This window comes from Zea mays, chromosome 6, assembly GCF_902167145.1.
Source record: "Zea mays cultivar B73 chromosome 6, Zm-B73-REFERENCE-NAM-5.0, whole genome shotgun sequence".
Taxonomy (NCBI): Eukaryota; Viridiplantae; Streptophyta; class Magnoliopsida; order Poales; family Poaceae; genus Zea; species Zea mays.
This window is the reverse complement of record NC_050101.1, coordinates 64,647,277-64,656,311: the sequence shown is the minus strand read 5'-3', so window position 1 is coordinate 64,656,311 and position 9,035 is coordinate 64,647,277.

Genomic DNA, 9,035 nt, shown 5'->3' with positions numbered 1-9,035 from the left:
CTTCTCAAAATCTTATTCATTTACCTTTGACTATTTGCAAAAGGACTTTGAAAAGATTTACAAAAGAATTTGCAAAAACCAAAATAAGTGGTGCAAGCGTGGTCCAAAATGTTAAAAATAAAGAAACAATCCATGCATATCTTATGAATTTATATTGGCTCAATTCTAAGTAACCTTTGCACTTACAATTATGCAAACTAGTTCAATTATGCACTTCTATATTTGCTTTGGTTTGTGTTGGCATCAATCACCAAAAAGGGGGAGATTGAAAGGGAATTAGGCTTACACCTATTTCCTAAATGATTTTGGTGGTTGAATTGCCCAACAAAAATAATTGGACTAACTACTTTGATCTAGTCTATAAGTTCTACAGGTGCCAAAGGTTCACAATAAGCCAATAAAAATACCAAGAAAAGGGTTCGAACAAAGAAGAGCAAGGGACAACCGAAGTGTGCCCTTGGTCTGGCGCACCGGACTGTCCGGTGTGCCACCGGACAGTGTCCAGTGCACCACCAGACAGTGTCCGGTGCACCAGGGGACTTCAAGCTGAACTCAACACTTTCGGGAATTTTCAGAGGCGCTTCTCTATAATTCACCGGACTGTCCGTGCACCACCGGACAGTGTCCGGTGCCCCAAAGGAGAGCGACTCTGAACTCGCCAGCTTCGGGACTCTGCTCTGCTAAAATTCACCGGACTTTCCGGTGCACACCTGACTGTCCGGTGTGACAGCGGAGCAACGACTACTTCGCGCGCAACGGTCGACTGCAATGCATTAAATGCGCGCCTGCGCGCGCAGAGGAGCAGAGCACGCGCGGGTGGCACACCGGACAGCCTACAGGGCCTGTCCGGTGCACCACCGGACAGCTAGGCGGGCCCACAAGACAGAGCTCCAACGGTCGAGCCCCAACGGTCTGCTGACGTGGCTGGCGCACCGGACTTTGTGGTGGTTGGGGCTATAAATACCCCAACCACCCCACATTCATTAGCATCCAAGTTTTCCACCTTCCAACTACTTACAAAAGCTAGCATTCAATACAAGACACACCAAAGAGATCAAATCCTCTCCCAACTCCACACAAAGCTTTAGTGATTAGAGAGAGTGGTTTGTTGTGTTCATTTGAGCTCTTGCGCTTGGATTGCTTCTTTTCTTCCTTCATTCTTGTGATCAAACTCGATTGTAACCAAAGGCAAGAGACACCAATTGTGTGGTGGTCCTTACGGGAACTTCGTGTTCCGTTTGATTGAGAAGAGAAGCTCACTCGGTCTAGGTGACCGTTTGAGAGAGGGAAAGGGTTGAAAGAGACCCGGTCTTCGTGACCACCTCAACGGGGAGTAGGTTTGCAAGAACCGAACCTCGATAAAACAAATCATCGTGTCTCGCTCTTTATTCGCTCACAATTTGTTTTGTGCCCTCTCTCTCGGACTCATTTCTATTTCTAACGCTGACCCGGCTTGTAGTTGTGTTTAAGTCTGTAAATTTCAGATTCGCCCTATTCACCCCCCCTCTAGGCGACTTTCAGTACCTATGCTCATTTCTCATATTAGATGATGTCAGTCTAAAAATGTGTTGAGCATTTAATCACTAAAACAATATAAAAATGGTCCTAGGACACATTTCCCTTTCACCTACATGTAAGTGAAACCAGAGACAAAGAAAAACCGAGGAGGCTGGGCCGTGCGGATACAAAAGCCGAAGATGGGCTGGTGTGGATGCTAGGCCAGGGCGAAGGTTTCCGCCCGTGAGCAGTTTTGTTCTTTTCTTTTTGTTATTTTCTGTTCTTATTTCAATTTTCAATTTGAAACTCCTTTTTCAAATGAGAATTGTAGTTTAAGTTTTAACTCAAGATGTAACAATCAAAATACTCAGCATGCAATGCAACATACTATATATATATATATATATATATATATATATATATATGCATTTATATTAGGTATTTTATTATTCTAGCAATTTTTTTCAATATGCAATTCACACAAAAAGAAAATGGTTATTTAGATAAAATAGCTCCTAGTGTATAAAAATACTTTAGAGAGTACTTATCTCTACTACTCTATATATCGCTATTGTGGGCGTCCACATGTGCTTCACCATGCCCGCGTGATCACCGGCCGTAGCCCCATCACCTTCCTCCTCGCCCCTCCCCCCCCCCCCCCCCCCCCCCCGCACACGCCACACATCTCGCCATGCTGTCCCACACCTCCGTCTAGAGATGAAAACGGTCGGAAACAGTATTTATTCGGTAATCAGTTTTTAGTCGTTTTTCTTTGTTTGCGAATAAATTGGATATAGAATCTATAATACAAATTTGTATTCTTGTTTTTAACATTTAGCTTCTAAAGATTCATAAAAGGTAAACCTCAAATTCATCATATATTTTTTTAAATAATAGATATAAACTTCGGTATGGATTCGGAAATAAATTCGGTAATTTATTCAACTTTTTGTGTTGTAGGGAGCAAATAATACATAAAACAATTTATGTAATATTTTATTCGTATTTGTACTAATGTGCTTGATAACATAAAAAAAGATCAATATCAAATTTTATACATATCTATTTTAAAATATTAAATTTGTCCTAACAGTTCGAATTACCACTTTCATCCCTACCTCCGTCCATGTGGAAGCCGTGGAGGGGAACCAAAATCTAAGCCGAGACCATCACCCCCTTGCTCGCGATGCCCCCACCCGCCCGCCATGATAGACGCCTCTCTATGCCCGCTTATCCAACTGATCGCACTAAATGCCCACGAGCGGGGTGACGGGGTTGCGGCTAGTAATCTCGGGGGCACTGTGGCGGAGGCATGGTGAAGCACATGTGGACGACCACAATAGCGTCCGTCATATAGAGTAGTAGTGTAACTTGGACTGGGCCTCACTATTGTAAACTGCTCAGTGGCAAAGAGAGTAGAGAGGGACAGAGAGAAAAATAACAGACTGAATGACTGTTGTGTCTTGTTTATTGCAGTGACTTCACTTTATATACAAGCGGTCTCCCAAGGGGTATGCCCCTTGGGAGAGAACTGTCATGCGGTTGATCATATGTACACTGTATTTTGTAATACTTCCCCTTGATCAATCCATGTCCATTTGATAATCTGCAATCTGTCCGCCAAAATATTATCTCCTCAAAAACCCTGTGGGAAAAATAAGGAGTACACAATGTCTTTTGGATAATGAGACAATCTCACTTGAACTCTAAAAGAAAAATATGCTTGTAATCATCATGCATAAAAACCCCTGTGGGGAAAAGTCCATGATAAGCATATAGCTTAGTTGATATTACCTCGTTAAAAACTTTGGATGACAAAACATTAGCAAGGCAAAACTCATACAAAGAAAAGAGTGTAATATGATGGTTCAATACAGGTCAAATATCATGGAGAATTACTCCCCTGAAATTTGCAAGCACTTAAGTCTTCTCATACCAATCCCCTCAACACATTTCTAGAACGTGGAGTATGGTAGAGATTTTGTGAATAAACCAGCAAGATTATCACAAGACTTTGTTTGCAATATGTTTATATCTCCATTTTCCTGAAGTTCATGGGAATAAAACAATTTAGGAGAAATATGTTTATTAATATTACTCTTGATATAACTTGTATCTATCTGAACAACACAAGCTGAATTATCTTCATAGATAATAGTTGGTGAGTCAAGAGAACCAATACCACAAGTTGTGAGTATATGATTCACCATTCTACGAAGCCATACACATTCACATGATGCTTCATATAATGCAATTATTTTAGAATGGTTGGTGGACATGGTCACCAAAGTCTGTTTAGACGATTTCTACGAGATGACAGTTCCACCTTGTAAAAATACGAATCTTGTTTGTGACCTGCCATTGTGGGGATAAGATAAATAGCCAGCATCGGTATACCCAATTAAACTAGGATCATTACTTCTTTTGTAAAAGAGTCTGAGATCCTTTGTGCCATTTAGATATCGGAAAATATTCTTAATGCCAACCCAATGTCGTTTTGTTGGAGCAGAGTTGTGTCTTGCTAGCAAATTTACTGCAAAAGTAATATCCAACTGACTATTGTTAGCAAGGTACATTAATGCACCAACAGCGCTGAGATATGGGAACTCTGGTTCCAATATCTGTTCTTCATCATCTCGTGGTCTGAATGGATCTTTCTCTAAATCCAAAGATCTGACCAACATAGGAGTCTTTGAAGGATAAGACATATGCATAGTGAACTAATGAGATGTAGTTATCATATTTATCCTTTTGCATTCTTATTCACATATTAAATGACAAAGGTATGTCCTTGACATTCGTCTGATGAAGCATTATGCCTATGAGGAAATAATGCTTCAGAAGACGAAGGTCTATAATAAATAACAATTGTGTTGCCTTGTTCTTGATTCATAGCGTTTGAGAACAAGTGACCAACATTGGCGCCCACCTCCGATGAACCTGAACGACCACCTTCGACAAGCATCCACCTTCGTCATGCCACCGAAGAAGACAACAGTGCCAGGGGCTGCTCTGCAGCCACTGGACACAAATCAGGACACACTCTCCCTGCGAGAAGCTAGGAGCCAGAAGAGAAAGGCTACTAGCCCAACACTTCATGAGGAGGAGCTAGATCAGCGACTTAGAAGCAATTCACCAGCAAGTATAGAGGAAGACGGAAAAAATGCTTTGGCTGGTCGACCTTCAGAGGAAGATTGACAAAGTAGCTGAGAAGATGCATCATCTCACTCAATATGACCAAGACCGAAGGCCCCAACACAGGGAGCTTCGTCAAGAAAGCCCAATCAACAAAGATGAATGGTACGACGATTTTCACCATGGTAACTTTGCTTTCGATGATGCTTCTCCTCTAGTAGCAAAATTGCAGGCTACCCCATGGCCACCATCCTACAAGCCACTTCAGTTACCCATGTATGATGGGCATTCAGATCCAAAGCAGTTCCTGATGAGTTATGAGGCAACAATATCCTCATATAGAGGCAATACTGCCGTCATGGCGAAGTCCTTCGTCATGGCAGTTAGAAGTGTGGCTCAGGCATGGTATTCTTCTCTTCGGATAGGGACAATTACGTCATGGCAGAAGCTGAAGGACATGCTAGTCACCAGCTTCCAGGGCTTTCAGACGAAGCCAGTCACTGCTCAGGCCCTGTTCCAATGCACGCAGGACCATGAGGAGTACCTGCAGGCGTATGTCCGAAGGTTTTTGCGTCTGAGAGCTCAAGCGCCTACAGTGCCCAATGAGATTGTCTTTGAGGCCATGATCAAGGGGCTTTAACCAGGACCCACAGCTCAATATTTTGCAAGGAAACCACCACAGACCTTGGAAAACTTTTCCAGAAGATGGATGAGTACATCCGAGCTGATAATGATTTCCGCCAAAGAAGGGAGGAAGCATATAGGTATTCTGAGATGACTAGGGGCTTCGGAGGAAGACTCCATCCCAGGCATGTCAGGACAATCCACAATCTCAATGCCAACAATGACTGGGCCAATAATGCTCAGAGCGGTCAGACAGCTCACAGTCTTCGGGCATGCAGTAAACTTCTTACAGACCACCAGCCCCAAGAGGTATAGGAGGAGAAACTTTGGCGGAGGAAGGTACAGTAATCAGCCTAGGAAATTGTTCTGCTTGTTCTGTGGAGAGGACAAGAGACACACAATGAGGACGTACCGAGTCACTATCCAAAAGTAGAATGAAATTGCTGAAGCCGAAGCACGGCAGAGTCAGCCGAAGCAGGTCCTGCATACCGCCTCGTGCTACTCTTCGTATATTCTGGAGTACGTAGGCAATCAATAGCCTACAGCTTCCGTTGCTTCAACAAGTCACTCTCAAGCTTCCTGGGCTCACTTACCACCACCCCCACCACTGGCGCTTGCCCCAAGTCATGATCAGCAGCTAGAAGGGCATCTTAGGCCTCAACAATAACGTGACCTTCGGGAGCAGTCTGAAGCTCGCACAGTTAACAGTATTATGCCCGAGTCAAGGCATGTCTACTGAAGATGGCACAATGTTTTGGCCAAAAGAGAGCTCCAATTTGTTATATTTTTACTCTTTTTATTTTTATACTTCCTTCTAAAAAGACAATGCAGGAAGGTTTAACCTTCATCTTGATGTAATAAACCTGTGGTTACACCATTGAGTGTGACAAGAGTAAGTTCCAAAGCTTCAAAGTCATTCCTAAGGGAGCATAGAGTAAGTTCCGAAGCTCCAAAGTCATTCTTAAGGGAGCACAGAGTAAGTTCCGAAGCTCAAAATTCGTTCCTAAGGGAATGCAGAGCTAAGATGCCACCTAAATCAAAGGCGAAGAAGCTCCAAAGCCGTCCCTAAGGGGATGCAGAGCTTAAATACCACCTAAATCAAAAGTGAAGAAGCTCCAAAGTCGTTCCTAAGGGGATGCAGAGCTTAGCTCCAAAGTCGTTCCTAAGGGGATGCAGAGCTGAAATACCACCTAAGTAAAAGGTGAAGAGACTCCAAAGTCGTTCCCAAGGGGATGCAGAGTCTGGGTGTGTATCCGTGTGGTTTTTTACCTTCGGTACAAATGACATTCTGCATCATATCATATTGCATAGCATCGCATCGCATCATACATCATTTTGCATCACTAAAAAGATGTGGAAAAACAAAGGAAAGTTGCTCTCCCAAAAAAGTCGACCGGATTATGAAAGGGAATACTGTGACACCCCAGTGTCACCTAGGGTTTCTTCCTTAAGCTAACCCCAACTTATTATCACATGTAAACCTAGTAAAGGAATGAACATCAAAGATTAAGATCAAAGACTTATAATGAGACTCCTCAAATTCTCCTTAATCTTGTCATGAACCTTAAGAAGGAAGACTCTCAAACCCTAATAAATCCTAAGTGAGCAAATTAAGCATAAAGGGTAATTGGGAGAAATCTTAGGGGGAAAATACAAATTTTTAGAAAATACCAAATTACAAAGTTTTAGCTCACCAAATAACTAACAAATCATAGTAAGAAAGTTTGGCCATTTGGTTTTTCCAAAATCCCCAAATCAGCCCTTGAACCATGGTCCCATGGGGAAATTCTGAATTCTGAATTTTAGAACCCTTTCCAAAGATCAACTGCGTTCTCTATTTTTCAAAACTTAGAACCAGGATATCCAAATATCAAAGTTGTGCCAAATTTCCTTGAACACGCTCTGGAAAATTTTGAACTCAAACCAAATTCATTTGACATGGTTTTGGCGCAGCTTGACCTCGGGACCACGCATTCTGACATTGGCACCTTGGTGACGCTACAACTCCCTGTCCCTAGCCTAAAACCGCGAGACGTCCATACACAAAAGACAAAGCAATGTCAGGAGAACAAATCCTTCACAGCAATCTTGCCAAAATTCACGAAGATTTGCGCCCAATCGGCGTTAGAACTTGGGCAGTGGCAACGGTTCCACGTGTTCGACCGTGGCTGACACCCCCGGTTCACGCCCGTTCGTGCACCCGTGCTCCCCAGCGCACGCCCGCACGCGCTCGTCGGTCCACGGCCGCCCGTGCACCGCGCCGTGCCTATAAAGCAGCCCCGAGCCTCGGCCATCCCTCCTCGCGTGCTCACAAGTCATGCCCAAGCCAGAGATCACCGGAATTTGCCCCGAGCACGCCGCGCCACCGCCCGCCAAGCTTTCCGAGGCTCGGCCGCTGTGGCCAGCTCTCTCCAGTCGCTTCCAAGCCGCGTCAGCCGCTCGGTTAGCTTCGCCAAGAGCTTGTGAAGCTTCCCAAGCTCTCGGCCCCGCAGAACTTCACCGGAACCCGGGATCGCCCTCGCCGGACTTCGGTCGTCCGCCGCCGCGCGTGGACCGAGCTCTCCGGTAAGCCATTTTCAAATTCCTTGCACCCACGTCATCCCTAGCACCTAGTGAAGCTCTCTGACCCGTTCAATTGACCTATTGTGCCGTGAGTAGGCCGGATTCCTTGCCGCCGACGAGCATCACCGCCTGCGCACGCGGACCAGCCGACTCCGACCATTCCCGACGGTGACCCGCACATCGCCGTGATCCCTGAGACCTCCCCTACGTCCTCGACCACCTCACCGGAGCAACCTCACCGCCGGTAAGCCCCTCCGCCCTTTTCTCCGCCGCGGGTACTGTTTAATTGGGGACAGGACCATGGGTTCGATTTCCAGAAACCCTAGGGGGTTTTCTGCAGAGCCGTAGACTCAAATGAATAGTGCCCCAGGGATCTGTCTGTAATTCTTTTAAGAACTTTCGCCAGGGACCCCAGCGCAAAACTGTTTTTCTTTAAACCATTTTGAATTAATCTTTTATTATTCAGCAGAAGACTTAGGAAATTCATAACTTGAGAAATACTTAACCAAAATTTGTCAAACCAATTTTGCTGGATTCTAAATATTATGGACTATCAATTAAAAATACTGAACCCCATGCTTTCTGTTCTAATTTTTAAAGTTTGGAATTAAATACAGAAACTGACCAAACCTTATTGAATTAAAGAAAATTGTTATACTTCTGTGCTAGGCTTGAGAAAATTTGTAGATGTTCAAACCTCAAATAAACACTGTTTAAAAATAGTGGGAACCCCAGTATTAAAAATTTAAGTAGGGATATCTATTAAAAGCCATTTTTGCCCAAAACTTAGGAAAATCAGAAAGGCATCAAAAGATAAGGAACAGTAAGTGCAATTATTTTTCCTAGCCTACTTAAGTAACAGAGAACCTAGGAAAAAAAAGACCACTAGTCCAGAATAGAATTTAAGTGAAATGTTTTATTTAGCATTATTCCAACTAGAAAACAATTATTGGAATTATAAAAACAGACCCAAACTTGTTAATAAAAATCCAGTGGACTTGTGACCACTAGAACCCCACTAGAAAAATGATAACCACCCCAGCCCATCATTTTAAATAGGGTAAATAAATAAAACTTGATATTGGGTCCTATTCCAAATAAATCATGAGCAACCCTAAAGTAATACAATTTTGGGCAAACAAAATTTTGCTAGATCAATAATGAGATAGGCCACCAGAGAAAAATGCAAATCCATTTGAAAGATGTAAAATAATAAC